Raw genomic sequence first — 16,943 nt, forward strand, 5'->3', positions numbered from 1 at the left:
TCATTAATCTTTTTCCAGTTTGCATTATTTTTGTTTTTTTTTTCAGTTTGCATTATTTTTGACAAGTAGAAGCAATTGCAAATAAAAGATCCAGTTATACTGTCTGAAAGAAATAACTATAATAAATAATCTTTAGTGGAATGAATCTCTTAGCTGTATAATACCTTATTTTGGTTTCCTAGACTAGAATATTCAGAAATGACTATCTTAATAAAGATTTGATACACCCTGGTCCCGTGGAATATACCCTTACTAATTTGTTCCAAATTTCTTCAGGGATTTTAACGTATGTTCCTATTTCACTTTGGAAACCAGAAATCTTGTCTTAAAATTAATGATGAAATACCTTCCTAGGCCATTGTCAATATCATTATCAAGTCATATTTATGAAAGAATTGGGTAACACCAAGGGCTTAGCATCCTCAGTGGACCCACTGGTTCAAAATGTTGTAATGCACTATCCTTTCATCATTCCCAAAGTCCAACATGCCCCCCTTCCAAAATCAGCTTATCCTACTTGGGCATAAAAGCAGTAGTTCATTTTTACTACATCTCCATGCAGGGCATTATATTCAAAAGAAAGATATAAAAGCACTATTATAAAAAAAAATTAAAAAATAAAAGCACTATTATTATTATGTTAAATGTGGCTATTCAAAATGACAATTCTTTTTCTTCTTACAAACAAAATACCTATCTATCATCTATCCATCTATCTCCATTATGCATTTAAATCTATTATTGGAAATTTCTTTCTATAGTTTGCTTGCTTCAGTATTCATCATAGGAACAGACATTAGGAAGTATCTTTTCACTTAGTAGTGAATGTTCCACAACTAGCGAATAACTTTGGAGAATGTTTCCCTATTAACTGATGAAGCTTTTCTTCTGGGGATGCACAGGTGTTCAGCAGCTCTGACCAGGTATCATAAGTAGATAAATATTTTATGCCTTGCTCTCCCTCTATTTCTGAAAACTTAATGAAAAGTTATGGAAACAAACCATTTCAACAATTATGAAAATAAGCCCAGGCAAGAATTTATCTATGCTGGCTACTACTTAGAACTGTTTACCTTCCTCTATCATAGAGTATGGTTACCCTTCCAAAGCCTGGTGGATAGAAATGTTCAATGTTAAACTGGCAATCTTGGCTGATGACTATTTTTTTTAAATGAGAAAGTGTATAAAACATATTACTTAGGTTTGGCCACTTGCAAAAATATTATAAGACAGAATATTTTCAGAACTCAACAAAAATGCTTGCACATTATTCTATTAGACATTGCAAAAGGAAATTTTCAGAGACTGGCAATTTCCTTTTGTACATAGCAACATGTGTTCCTTCTCTGCAGATAGGGAAAAACAAATCAGATTTTTCTCAACTTCCTGGACATTGAAAACTGATTCAGCTGGACCTATGCCAACTGAACAAAAGGAGTCACTTAAATGCAAGAGAGTCACAGAATTTCATGAGAAAACAATAATAATCCCTGAGGTGAGCTCTATTGAGGAAGCATATTGCTGAATTTTAAAAATGAGAACAAAGAGATCAGTTTTCTGTTCCATTCTCTCTTCCTTGTGTTTCTTTAAACTACTGAATGAGTGTACAAAGAAGTGAGATATACAAATGAAAGAAACAGAAAACAGAAAGATTCAACTGAAGTCAATGCATGGCTATAGGGCAAGAATTCCCCCCATTTTTTTTAAATACATTTTTTTATAATTTTTATTTATTTACTTATGATAGTCACAGAGAGAGAGAGAGAGACAGAGACGTAGGCAGAGGGAGAAGCAGGCTCCATGCACCGGGAGCCCGATATGGGATTCGATCCCGGGTCTCCAGGATCGCGCCCTGGGCCAAAGGCAGGCGCCAAACCGCTGCACCACCCAGGGATCCCCCCCCCCCCTTTTTTTTAAAGTTGTAACTACTTGAACATTTATTGACCAATACATTATAAAGCCTGAGTCACCATGAGGTGATTCAGTAAAATAAGTACTTTAACGGAATAAAACTAACAATAAAAATAACAATTATGTACATGATAACGAGGCCTAAGCTTAAGAACTACACATATTTTTTTTTTTAAGATTTTATTTATTTATTCATGAGAGAAATGGATTGAGAGAGAGGCAGAGACACAGGCAGAGGGAGAAGCAGGCTCCATGCAGGGAGCCCAACGTGGGACTCGATCCTGGGTCTCCAGGATCAGGCCCTGGGCTGAAGGCAGTGCCAAACCGCTGAGCCACCTGGGCTGCCCAGCCTACACATATTCTAAATACTATTTCATACAGTCAAAATTAAATGTTTCTGGCTTTGTCCTAATAGGAGAAGAAAAAAACTGGATAGAACTCCCGAAGAGTAAGGATCCGTAACAACACATGGGAACATAAGAGAGAATGTGGTCTGTCCACTTTTGGGAAATGGGACGCCAGGATATGAATGATGCAGCACTAAGAACCACGGATTCTCTCTCACCCCACAATCATCCTCCTTCAGGGCTGCCTTGCTGCCTACATCCTGGGGAGCACTATTAGTATTATATTCCAAATAAATGGTGACCACTGGAACTGTACTATGCAAAAGAGATGTTTCTTATCCAAAGAGAAATGTCAGGAGAGGTTGGTTACTGCATGTTCCCCATCTCCCATGTACACCTCAATCTTCCATTCAAAATCTTCCATTTGGGGGGGGGGGGGGAATCAGGACAGTCTTATTTATGATGGCAACATACAAGACTCCACACTTAGGTGTGCCGGCGAGACAAGGACCGAGCCCAGGCCTTCTGCTTCTCCTCGGTATTCCTGGGGGCAAACGTCTCCTGCAGCTTCTTCCACATTCCTTTATTCATTTCCGTAGACTCTTCCACAGTGTCTGTGGACAGGATCAGCTTGTACTCTTCCACAGACAGGCCACTGAAGCTCGTGTCTCTGGGGCGAGGGTACTTGTGCTTGTAATAGTTTGAATGGAGTCTTGCTAAGCTCTCATGCATCTGATCACAGGCCTCAGGTTCTGCCATATGGGTGTTCTCTCCCTCCCGAAAGGCCTGTGCTACCCGCCGGCGCAGGTGAGTGCCCAAGTCCCGGCCCCGTTTGCTCTCGTCCGCCGGCCGTTCCTCACAGAGCTTCACGAAACGCCCAGAGCGCCTGGCCGCCATCTTGGGCCCCGCTTGTCTCCGCCCCTGAGGGAGGAGTGCTTTTTTTTTTTAAAAAAAAGATTTTATTTATTTATTCATGGACACACAAAGAGAGAGAGAGAGGCAGAGACACAGGCAGAGGGAGAAGCAGGCTCCATGCAGGGGTCGAGGGGTATCACACGAATGAAGAATCTCTGAAGAAGTGTGTCGAGGATTACACAGTGAGGACTGAGGAGGCGGCGGTACAGCCCTGAAGGCCCACGCTGGCCAGTGAGGAGATCGCCCAGGTGCGCGGCAAGGCCCGAGGCCTTCCAGGCCAGCCTGAGGAAGGAGCAGATGCACATCCAGTCACTGGAGAAGACAGTAGAGCAGAAGACTAAGGAAAATGAAGAATTAACCCGAATCTGTGATGACCTCATTTCCAAGCTGGAGAAGATCTGACCTGAAGCCCCTCCCCCCATTTCTGTATATCTGTCTGTCTGTCTGGGGAAGGTTTTGTGTTCTTTCCTCTCACTTAACCTCTGGTTTTTAAACTAGACTACTTTAAGAAGAGTAAATAAAGTTTCCCTTAGGTTCGAAAAAAAAAAAAAAAAAAGGAGGCCCAGGGGCTCCTGTCAGCGAGGACACGGCCCCACATCTTCCTGAAGTCTCACCGCATGCAGCAGCAGCCTAGGAAAAGCTTTCTCAGCTGACAAATGAAAGGATTTTTGGAGCCAGGAAGGAAACACTATGGGTCCATAGGGGCTGTAGTTTTCAGCTGCTCATCTCCTTCAGGGCAGCCCGGGGGCCCAGCGGTTTAGCGCCACCTGCAGCCGGGGGTGTGACCCTGGAGACCCGGGATCCAGCCCCGCATGGGCTCCCTGTGTGGAGCCGGCTTCTCCCTCTGCCTGTGCCTCTGCCTCTCTCTCTCTCTCTCTTGCCTCTCATGAATGAATAAATAAAATCTTCAAAAAATAAAATAATCATCCCCTTCAAACAGTATTATGCTAATTCACATACGTAGATTTTCCATTTCCCTGTCTCATTCTTTGTTCCAAAATCTGCATTCAATTTACTTCTACATGTGTTTAAAAAAAAAAAAAACACTGCCAGATTTCAGGTTGTACTACAACGCTGTGGTCATCAAGACAGTGTGGTACTGGCACAAAAACAGACACATAGATCAATGGAACAGAATAGAGAACCCAGAAGTGGACCCTCAACTTTATGGTCAACTAATATTCGATAAAGGAGGAAAGACTATCCATTGGAAGAAAGACAGTAAAAAAAAAAAAAGACATTTGCTGCACGTGAAGATCTAAGATCATTAGAACAAGTAGTAGCTCCAGCCGAGAGAAGACAGTGTGTGCCATTAATAAGGTGCTGATGGGAAGGGCGCCTGACCGAGGAGGACGGCCAAATGAAATTGAACCACCACCCCCTGAAATGCCCCCTTGGCAAAAGAGACAAGAAGGGGGCAGAAGGGGTGGTTGGGGAGGTGGAGGGTTTTTTTTTTCAGGTCAGAGTTGTCTTTTATTTTTACGTTTTAAAAATAAGTTAAGTGTTCCAGGTAAAATAAACATATCCATTTCTTAGAATAATTTGTGCATCTCAAGCATTTAATACACGATGATTTCAATTCATTTCTTCATGATCTTTCCTTCGAGGACAGAAGAGCTTGGTCTAACCGGGCCACGCAAAATTTTAAGAATGATGTGAGCAAAATGTGCAGGGAACCAGTAACTTCTCTCACCTTTCCAGCTAAATGAGCTCAGTGCCGCTCAACCCCTGCGTACAGTCAGAACTGCTCGCTGTCTTACTATCCGTGACGGGTCCTTAGCGATCTCTGCGTTCTCTGGTCCGAGCAGAGCCACCCCGTGTGTGCTCTTCCCAACGCCACGGACTTGTATATTTGTACAAAAAGACAGTTTTATTTTTCTAAAAAAAAAGAAAAGAAAAAAGAAAAAAATCAAAAGGGGGTACTTAAAACCACACTTCGCATTCCCTAGCCAGAAACATTTACTATGGTGGATCAGCCCTCATTTTGTTATTTTTTGTGAACTTTGGAAGGAGGACAAGATCACTGGAATTCAAAGAAAACCTTGTTCAGATGTTGCCTTTATGGGGTTTCTGAAGGAGGTTATGCAAAATGTGACAAAAGGACTACATCGCATTGTGCTTTTTGATTGAATCACCATAGATTCAGTGGCTGTGCCCAGTGTGGGATGCCTGACAACCAGGTGTAATGACCCGGTGTGTCATTAAACCTTGGGGGGGGGGGGGGGAGGTTAAAGTCACTACCTGTCAAGGTTTGTGTTTACCCCCCTGTAAATGATGTACATTGTGTATTTTGTTGGTAAGTATTTTGGTACTTCTAAGACATGTATTATTAAACAGATTTTTACAAACAAACAACAAACAAACACCGCCCGCCCATCCCCAGCTGACCTCCTCCCGCTGCTCCTAGCCTCACCCACCCGAGCCGGAGCCAGGGACCGCCTCCCGTCCCTGGAAGCACTCACACCTACCTGTTGGCTGTTCACCCCCAGCTGCTTCCCTTCAGCCCTTAAACCACCCTTAGGTCCCCACTCCCAGGGCTCAGCCCCCGCCCCCCGCCACTTCCCAGCCCTGCAGGCCCCAGCTACCCCTCTCCTCCCAGCCCTGCAGGCCCCAGCTACCCCTCTCCTCTCAGGTTGGAGGCAATCCCCCTTCCCATCCCCGCCCCCACCCCAGTACTGGTCTCAGCCTCTCCAGCAGGCCTCAGCTCCGGATCGCCCCCCCCCCCAGCGACACCCCTGTCTCCCCAGTCCTGCCTCCTCCCCCCGTATTTGTAAGTGTCGGGTCGCGGCGGGCTGTGGGCCGGCGTCCCCGGCGCCTATCGCAGGCAGTGAGTGTGCCGTGGCCGTGCCATCAGCGAGTGTGTGTGCGTGTGCGCGTGTCGAGGCCGTGTGGAGCGCATTGTACAGCAGATTTTCATGAATAAAATTGTTTTAGATAAAAATAAATAAATAAAATAAAATAAAAATAAAACTGTCCTGATCCCCCCCCCCAAAAGATCCTAGGTGGTTCAGTCCTCCACCTGGTGTTGGCTCTGAGAGGAGGAGGTGGTCTTAGGCAGTGAAGGGCCCTCCCTACATTTTACCTCCTTACCCTGTCGCTCCTAATGAGGCACCATATATCCTCTCACTCTGTGGGATACCAGAGCCACTACCCCCTCTCCTGGATGCCCAGTCTTGTTTGGTGGGAGACGGTGAGGACCCCAGGATGCAGTGTTCCTGGCCCAAGGGCCCTTGTTGGCTATTGGGTTTTTTTTTTTTTATTATTTATTTATGATAGTCACAGAGAGAGAGAGAGAGAGGCAGAGACATAGGCAGAGGGAGAAGCAGGCTCCATGCACCGGGAGCCTGATGTGGGATTCGATCCTGGGTCTCCAGGATCGTGCCCTGGGCCAAAGGCAGGCGCCAAACCGCTGCGCCACCCAGGGATCCCGGCTATTGGGTTTTAGTTTGCAGTCCTGTGTGCTTCCCTCTCTTAGGGCCATGTCCCTAGTTGTCAATAAAATATTTCCTAACCTCCTGGAAAAAAAAAAAAAAACCCATGGACATTCAACAACCATTTGGGGGTAATTGTTATCAGTTGAGATTCTTTTAATTAAGGTGTCAGAAAACCCAATTCAACCTAGCTTAATTTTTTTTTTTTTTTAAAAGGAATTTATTGTTTCATGTTCAGGGGTATACGGACTTTACACAAATAGATGGTATCATGAGAATCCTGTGTGTCTCTCTCCACTCCTTGGCTCCACTTCCTCTGTGTTGACTGTTCTTTGACAGTACTTTGTAAATTGTTTAGAGCTGTACAAACTACTAAAAGACAAACTTTTCTGTTACTGATCATTTCTCCTGCTTTTATCAATTCCAAAGGAAACAGAATTATCTTGTGAGAACAACCAGCCTATTAGTCAATAAATGGATATATAACTTGAGGAATAAAAGTGACCACACCCTTAAAAATGAAACAGATAATTTGGTCTGAATCAGAATTGCTGGGGCAGGGCTTGAGTGCCTACATTTTTAATAGCTCTCTACTTAATATGTTGCATAAGACCACTGGTCTGCACATTCAACAGACAGCACCAAGAACTAGTGTCCTACCTTTGTGAAATGTTTAAAGGAATTCAATAGTTATTCTAATATTAAAATGTATCTAAATTATACTATTGCCAAACTTTTTATCTGTGGCAGTCTTAAGAATGAATGTTTCAGGTTTTCTAAAATGGCCAGGACCCACAGAAGTATCTCAGCTTTTCTCAAACTTTATTCCCTGTGTTTACTCTCACCTTCAGATAGCTTTTATTCACATATGATTTTAGGGAAAAATTCAGGTAAAATTTGAAACCCCAGTATGAATTGCCATAAGTGTGTTGGCATATCTTTGAGATATTAATATACATTCTTTTTTTTCTCCCCAGCATTTCCTCCATCCCTTTCCCTTATTCAAACAAACATGCCTGATAAAAAAAAACAAAAACAAAAACAAAAAAACAACCACTCTCTTGCACCATACAAAGATAAACTCAAAATGGATGAAAGATCTAAATGTGAGACAAGATTCCATCAAAATCTTAGAGGAGAACACAGGCAACACCCTTTTTGAACTCGGCCACAGTAACTTCTTACAAGATACATCCATGAAGGCAAAAGAAACAAAAGCAAAAATGAACTATTGGGACTTCATCAAGATAAGAAGCTTTTGCACAGCAAAGGATATAGTCAACAAAACTAAAAGACAACCTACAGAATGGGAGAAGATATTTGCAAATGACCTATCAGATAAAGGGCTAGTATCCAAGATCCATAAAGAACTTATTAAACTCAAAACCAAAGAAACAAACAATCCAATCATGAAATGAGCAATAGACATGAGCAGAAATCTCACAGAGGAAGACATAGACATGGCCAACATGCACATGAGAAAATGCTCTGCATCACTTGCTGTCAAGGAAATACAAATCAAAACCACAAATGAGATACCACCTCACACCAGTGAGAATGGGGAACATTAACAAGGCAGGAAACCACAAATGTTGGAGAGGATGCGGAGAAAAGGGAACCCTCTTACACTGTTGGTGGGAATGTGAACTGGTGCAGCCACTCTGGAAAACTGTGTGGAGGTTCCTCAAAGAGTTAAAAATAGACCTGCCCTATGACCCAGCAATTGCACTGTTGGGGATTTACCCCAAAGATTCAGATGCAATGAAACACCAGGACACCTGCACCCCAATGTTTATAGCAGCAATGGCCACAATAGCCAAACTGTGGAAGGAGCCTCGGTGTCCATCGAAAGATGAATGGATACAGAAGATGTGGTTTATGTATACAATGGAATATTCCTCAGCCATTAGAAACGACAAATACCCACCATTTGCTTCGACGTGGATGGAACTGGAGGGTATTATGCTGAGTGAAATGAGTCAATCGGAGAAGGAAAAACATTATATGGTCTCATTCATTTGGGGAATATAAATAATAGTGAAAGGGAATAGAAGGGAAGGGAGAAGAAATGGGTAGGAAATGCCAGAAAGGGAGACAGAACATAAAGACTCCTAACTCTGGGAAACGAACTAGGGGTGGTAAAAGGGGAGGAGGGCAGGGGTGGGGGTGAATGGGTGACGGGCACTGACGGGGGCACTTGACGGGATGAGCACTGGGTGTTATTCTGTATGTTGGCAAATTGAACACCAATAAAAAAATAAATTTATTATTAAAAAGAAACATGCCTGAGAGAAGTAAAACAAGGCAAAACCAGAAAAGCCTAACAGTCATTCTGGCTATGGTTTTCAACTGCCAAAGAACTTAAATGGACAATATCTGGGGTAGAGACAAAATACTCAGAAGAAATGAAGAAAAAAAGGTACCATATCTGTCACCTCCACCTACTACCTCTGCCAGACACACATATAGACTAGAAATAAGTTCTCTAATTGGTGATTATAGAGATTTTGGAAAGCCCTATATAGAAGACATAATGGGGCCAGGACCCTTAGGGAGAAGACATAATTGTGGTGAATTTAAGAAGATGAGAATAAAGAAAACCCAGAGTCTCTCATGCTTCCTTACTCCCAAAGCTTGACACAGAAACAGCAAAAATTTTCCTGTACCCCACCCACTCAACTCCACCAAGATTGGCACAGAAATAAAAGGAGATAGAGAAGCTAAGAGAGCCAGGTGGACACAAATAGGAGAATTTTAGACTGTCCTGACTCAGCTGACTAAACCTCTTGGTCATTTGACATGCATTCAATCTTTCTTCTGGAGAAAAAAATGAACTTTGTGAAGATGGAATGTCATTTGCAGAGTGCAAGACCACAAAACTCGAACCATTCTGTTCCCAAAAAGTAATGTGTATATATTACAAAGGGGTGGGGGAAGCAAGGGATTATTGACAAAGCCTTTACATCTATTCATACGAATTCTTATATGCCTGTATTTTAGTTATCTATTGCTGCAATAACAAATTATTCCAAACTTAACGGCTTAAACTTATAATAATTATTTATCTCACATGGTTTCTGTAGGTCAAGAATTTCAGAGTGGCTTAGCTCTGTCAATTTGGTTCAGGTTCTCTCCTGAGTTAAAATGTCAGCTAAGACTACACTCATGTAACATCTTGACTAAGTCTGGAAGATCTAACTTCCCAGGTAGGTCATTTACAGGACAAACAAGTTCACCGTGGCTATTGGCAATTGGTCTCAGTTCCTCTCCTCCACAAAACTGCTTGAGGATTCTCAAAATATGGTGGCTGGCTTTCCTGGGGAGACAGATAGTGAAGAGAAGGCAGACACCACAATCTCTTTTATGACTAACATTCAGAAATTGCACATTGTTATTTCCTCCAAGATCCTATTGGTTATATGGATCAAATCTACTGATTATGGGAGAAGATCATACAAGAACAAGAATGCCAGAAGGAATGCCTCATTAGGCACCACCTTTGAAGCCTGGCTACCACCATCTAAAGGAAGCAGTGTTTTTTGAACTTAACTCTGAATGAACTTTTTGTTCATTTCCCAAAGACAAGGCATCATAGGGATATGGAAAGATTCATCTTTGTTGCTTACACCAAAAAAATGAAACATGAAACCTCATCAGTAAAGCACTGGGAAGCCATTGTGGAAATATCTGATTTTTATTTAATTTTATTTTCAATGGAAAGTAAAGGGTATTGCTATAAAAAAAAAAACTCTTCTGATTAATGTCTGTTTCCTAAAATCCTAACCTTCCAGTCATCACTTAATGAAAATAACCAACTAACTTAGGGCCTGGCAAGGAGAATAGAGTTTTTCCTGATCTGTGTCCAAAGAATTACTAGCAACAACTGCTGTGTACCAATGACTAACGGAGCATTTGTCCACTCCCACCTCTGTGCCCTGGTATTATGTAAGCCCCCAAACCTGTGTATAATCCTGGAAAGGTAAGTAAAATGCAAATAGCACAATAAAGGCTTAAGCTAAATTAAGACACAGAAAGACAGTATAGGTTGTATTTCTTTCACACATGTCCAAAATACCCACTACCCAAGGATTCTGATAAAAATTGAACCAATGCTTGAAGTAGAAGACAAAAATATCACTAATTTTATCTACATGAAATAAAACAATTTGGAAATTTAATCCATTTGGTCGCTTCACTTAGTCAACTCAATTTATTTTATTTTTTTAGAGATTTAATTTTATCTTTTTAATTGTAAATTGTATTTTATTTGAGAGAGAGAGCACAAATAGGGGAAGGGGCAGAGACTGAAGGAGAAGGACAAGAAGACTCCTTCAGGAGCAGGGAGCCTGATCCCAGGACCCTGAGATCATAACCTGAGCCAAAGTCAGAGACTTACCTGCCTGAGCCACCCAGGTGCCCCTAGTCAACTCAATTAAAAAAAAATCTTCAAAGGTTTTAAACAGAATTATATTGTAGAGTCTTACTTCTATTAAGAATAACAACAATAATAAAATAAATCACAAAAAAAAAAATAAAATAAAATAAATCACTTGTATGTTAAGCACTATATACTAGGCACATTTTTTCATCTCATTTGTCTCCAAAAAAACCTGAGATTTGTGCATTACTATTCACAATTTTCACATGTGAAATCTCAGAGTCAGAAAGGTTAAATAACTTACCCAAGAATATTTAGTAAAGCCAGGGTTGAAATTCCTGACTCCAAAACCTGTGTTCACTACCCTTAAGCACACGTTTGCCAATAAAGTGGTCTCCTTTTCGAACAGAAGGCAAATTTAAAATATTTTGAGAAAAATATTTACTACAGAAATATCAAATGTATAACATAGAAGGAGAAAAAAATTCACCATCATTATCAATTCTAACAAGTACCTACTATGTCCAAAATACTCTAAGATTTTAAAAATAATAATTAAAAACATACCTCCAAAACTGAGCAGTGTGTCATGGCAGCAGCAGTGAGATGGAACATGACAGCTAAAATGAAAAATTTCTTACCACACAGTGGGTTCTGCAGTCTAAAGTATTGACTGCAAAACTTCTCGGACCAGACATAAGGGAAAAGGCATACTAATTAACCAGCTCTAAGAGAAAACCTTAGATGTCTTCATTTTATAAAATATTCTTCATCTATCCTATTTCCTCATTCTCATCTAGTTACAACTACCAGAAGGAAAATTTAACTTTGAGACTTGAACATTTGTGATTGTTAGCCAAGCGTCTCTTTATCCATGTTTTTAAGAGAGAAACCGAGTCAAAAGAAGTCAACCTTCTTGTGAGTTGCCCAAGCCATACAAATGGAGTCAGCCAAAGAAAGGTACAGTATTTTACTTGTCCTTGTAACATAGTCTTATACCCAAAGTTTCCTCATCCTTTGGAAAATGAGATAGTTCATATAAATATATATACATATATTAAGATTAACATAATCTGAAAATCTTAACAAGCAGAAGTTTATTATTTTAATACATAAACTTTGGAGCTAATCTACTAATAATTATATAATTACTATTTTATCACTTCATACTATGTAGCTATATCACTGCTCAGAAATTTTTTACCCAACTATAATTAACATACAGTGCTATATTAGCTTCAGGTGTACAACGTAATGATTCAACAATTGTATCCATTGCTCACTGCTCATCACAAGTGTACTCTTAATCCCCTCATTTCACACATAGCCCGCTCACCTTCCCTCTGACAACTACCAATTTGTTCTGTATAGTTAAGAGTATGGGCTTTGTTTGTTTGTATCTTTTTTCTTTGTTCATTTGTTCTGTTTCTTAAATTTGACACACAGGTGAAATCACATGGTATTTGTCTTTCTCTGATGGACTTTCTTCACTCAGCATTATACCTTCTAGGTCATCCATGTTTCTGCGAATGGAAAGATTTCACTCTTTTTTTAATGGCTGAGTAATATTTCATTGTGTATATATACCACATCTTCCTTATCCATCCATCTACCAGTGGATACATGGGCAGCTTCCATAGCTTGCTTTTCTAAATAATGCTGGAATAACCAGAGGGTACATATATCTTTTCTAACTAGTGTTTTCATTTTCTTTGGATAAATACCCAGAAGTGAAATTACTGGATCATATGGTAATTGTTTTTAATTTTTTGAGGAATCTTCATAACATTTTCCACAGTGGCTACACCAGCTTGCATTTTCATCAACAACACAAACAGATTCCTTTTTCTCCACATTCTCACTAACACTTGTTATTTCTTGTTGGCTTTGATTTTAGCCATTTTGGCATGTGTATGGTGAGATCTCATTGTGGTTTTGATCTGCATTTCCCTGATGATGAGTGATGTTGATCATTTCATGTTTCTATTGGTCATCTGTATACCTTGTTTAGAAAATGTCTTTAGTTCCTTTGCTCATTTTTTTAAAAAGATTTATTTATTTATTTATTTATTTATTTATTTATTTATTTAAGAGAAAGAGAGAGAGCAGGGGGAGGAGCAGAGGGAGAAAAAATTCTCACACAGACTGCCCCCTGAGCACAGTGCCTGATGTGGACCTCAATTCTAAGACACTGGGCCAAAACCAAGACCCAGTCAATTAACCAACTGAGCCAGTTGGGTAAGCCTCTGCTCATTTTTAATCGGATTATTTTGGGGGTTTTTATGTTGCGTTATATAAATCTTTATATATTTTGGTTATTAAACCTTTATTGGAAACATCATTTGCAAATACATTCTCCCATTTACTAAGTTGTTTTTTTTTTGTTTTGTTTTGTTGATGCTTTCCTTCACTGTGCAAAAGCTTTTTATTTTGGTGTAGTCTCAATAGTTTATTTTTGCTGTTGAGTCTCTTGCTTGAGGAGACATATCTAGAAAAGTATTGCTACAACTGATATTAAAGAGATTACTGCCTATGTTTTTGTCTAGAAATTTTATTTTTATTTTTTAAGATTTTATTTATTTATTCATGAGAGACACAGAGAGAAGCAGAGACATAGGCAGAGGAAGAAGCAGGCTCCCTGCAAGGAGCCCAGTGCAAAACTCGATCCCAGGACCCTGATATCACATCCTGAGCCAAAGGCAGATGCTCAGTCACTAAGCCACCCAAGCATCCCTCATCCAGCAATTCTATGGTTCAGGTCTCACATTTAGGTCCTTATACCATTTTGAGTTTATTTCTATGCATAGTATTAGAAAGTGGTACAGTTTTCCCAACACCATTGTTGAAGAGACTGCCTTTTCCCCATTGCATCTTCTTGCTTCCTTTGTGATTGATTAATTGTTCATAAAACCATGGATTTATTTCTGGGCTCTATATTCTATTCTATTGACCTATGTGTCTATTTTTGTGCCAGCACCAAACTGTTTTGATTGCTACAGCTTTGTAGTACATCTTAAAACCTGGGACTGTGATACCTCTAGTTTTGATTTTCTTTTTCAAGATTGCTTTGGTTCTTTGGGCTTTAAAATATGTGGTTCCATACATATTTTAGGATCATTTGTTCTAGTTCTGTGAAAAATACTGATAGGGATTACATTAAAATTTATAGATTGCTTTGGCTAGAATGGACATTTTAACAATATTTGTTCTTCCAACCCATGAGCATGGAACATCTTTCATTTGTTTATGTCATCTTTAATTTCTTTCATCAGTGTTCTATAGTTTTTGGAGTATAGGTCCTTTTACCTCCTTAGTTAAGTTTATTCCTAGGTATTTTGTTCTTTTTAGTGCAAGTGTAAATGGGATTGTTTTGTTACTTTCTCTTTCTGCTACTTCATTATTATTATATAAAAATGCAACTGGTTTCTGTATATTAATTTTTGTGCCCTATGATTTTACTGAATTATCAGTACTAGTAGTTTTTTAGTGGATTCTTTATGGTTTTCAATATACACTCTCATATCATCTTCAAATAGTGGAAGTTTTACCTCTTCCTTACCAATTTGGATGTCTTTTATTGATTGGCTGATTTTTTTTTTTTTTAATATGGAACACTTCACAAATTTGTATGTCTTCCATGCACAGTGGCCATGTCTCTTCCATGCATCTTCCATGCATTGTTCCAATTCTTTAAATTATGTGCTGCAGAAGCAAACACTATTTCTTTTTGTTGTCTGATTGCTGTGGCTAGGACTTCCAGTACTATGTTGAATAAAGAGTACAAGTGGACATCTTTGTCTTATTCCTGATCTTAGAGGAAAAGTTCTTAGTTTTTCTGCATGAAGTATGAGGTTAGCTGTCGGTTTTTCATTTTGGCCTTTGTGATGTTGAGGTATGTTCCCTCTAAATCTACTTTGTTGACAGTTTATATCATGAATGGATGTTGTACTTTGTCAAATACTTTTTCTGCATCCATTGAAATGATCATATGGTTTTTATCCTTTCTCTTATTGATGTGATGTATCATGTTGATTGACTTGCAAATATTGAAGCACTCTTGTATCTTTGGAATAAATCCCACTTGATTGAGGAGAATGATTTTTTTTAATGTATTGTTGGATACAGTTTGCTAGAATTTTGTGGAGGATTTTTGCATCTACATTCATCAGAGATATTGATCTTTAGTTTACTTTTTCTTACAGTGTCACCATAAATTCTTGAAATGGCTTTTTACAAATCAGAAAGAAGAGGGGTGGCTGCAGGAAATATTTTTTAATTTGTTAGAATTCCATCTCAGATTACTTCTTTTCAGACTGCTGTACCTCACTCGTAGCAGGCTGGCATTGATGAGAAAACAAAAATAATTATGCAATTACTATGAAGCTCTGTGTTCAAAGGTAATTTTTACTTCACAAATGGCAGTAGACTGGATGGGAATCAGTCCCCTTGTCTATTTAATTTCCTCCAAAGCATCTGAAGACATATAAGAAAGTTTATAGCATTAATTCAATGTGTATCCAAGATTTTCTTGATCTTAACAGTCAGATTCACTCTGCAGTTTAATAGCCAAAATCCTTCCTACAAAATAAGAAAAGGAATAAAATTCCATCGGAAACTCAGAACAGCTTTTGGAAAAGTGAATATTTCTAAAGTTTAGCATATTTATGTCTTATTTCACTATCTCCAGTGTTTTGAAAAATACCAAAAGCAGAATTTGTATTCAAAATTTCACCATAAAAAAGTTTCCTGTTTCTAAGGCTACCGAAAATACTGAAGTTCCTTTTGCAGGATGGCTTTCATCAGCATTAAAGAGACAACAGATATGACTGCACTTTAAATACTCATCTTGCAAATTCCTTAGTTATTTATTTGCATTTTTTAATCTCTTGGAAGTGCCACTACCTATACAAATGTGATTTTATTTTATCAAATGTCCTTAGACTTTCAATAGAATATAGAATAGAAGTGGATAAAGTTTCAATTTCCTTATTTAAAGTGCTTTCTCTAATTCTTATATTCAACAGAGGACTAATGCAAATAGAACCAAGGGTTACATGGAACTGTTAACACCCCAGGAAAGAATCCCAGGGTGTAGTTATTGGTTTTTCCCAACCAGTTTCTTTATGGGCTCATTTCACATCTGATCTCACACCTTAGAAAAAATACAGGTCTGAAGGGTCACTTGAATGAGAGATTTTCCTCTTTATAACACCGAATAGAAATTGAGGGCTTTGATATTGTCATGGAAATGACTCTTTGTAAATAGAGCTCAAAGGCCTATTTCAAACCAGAATGAGCTGGAACAATGTTTTCTTTTTCTTTTCAGATTATGAGATTGGAGTATGGGTAGAGAGAACCTCTGGTCAAGATAGTGGGAGGAAATGGAGGAAAAAAGAGCATGCCTGAGAGAATTCCTCTCACTTATGCCAGCAAGTTGTATAGAATAGCTTTATTCAAAAAAAGAAGTTTGTCTTCTCCTTCAGGTGCACAAAGACACAGCCTATTGAGACTGGAGAGGAAAGGTAGGCAAACTAAGAAAGAAAAAAATGCAACAGGTCATTTGTCTCTGATCCTCAGTTTTAATTTAAAAAGGCAAGTTTCATACTGGAAATTACAACACACACAAACGTTTAAAAAAGTCTACTTTTCAAAGCAAGTAATTGATTTTTTAAAGTAGGATTTTAGAAAGAAATAGATAATGTTTTAGTGAATATTTAAATACCTAATTAAATGAGTGTTTGTTTTGGTGTTCATATCATATAGAACTTTATTTTCTTTTAACAAACAGCAAAAAATAAAACCTTTAATTCCATTAAAAAACAAAAGAATAAATTGAAGACAGGGAAGTGATAATGAACTGTTGCTTTAAAAAGTACTCACCCTCATACTGAGACTATTAAATTGGATTTCAGTTTTAGGATCTCAATGCTATCTTAATTTTTTTTTTAGCCTTCTTAGCAA

At 39.0% G+C, this 16,943-nt stretch overlaps 1 pseudogene; it reads right to left on the bottom strand.

The window, feature by feature from the left end:
* Positions 1-2,074: 2,074 nt before the first annotated feature.
* LOC112915474 (ubiquinol-cytochrome c reductase complex assembly factor 2 pseudogene) overlaps positions 2,075-16,943 on the bottom strand; it is a 336,465-nt pseudogene continuing 321,596 nt past the window's right edge.

This window comes from Vulpes vulpes, chromosome 14 (assembly GCF_048418805.1).
Source record: "Vulpes vulpes isolate BD-2025 chromosome 14, VulVul3, whole genome shotgun sequence".
NCBI lineage: Eukaryota > Metazoa > Chordata > Mammalia > Carnivora > Canidae > Vulpes > Vulpes vulpes.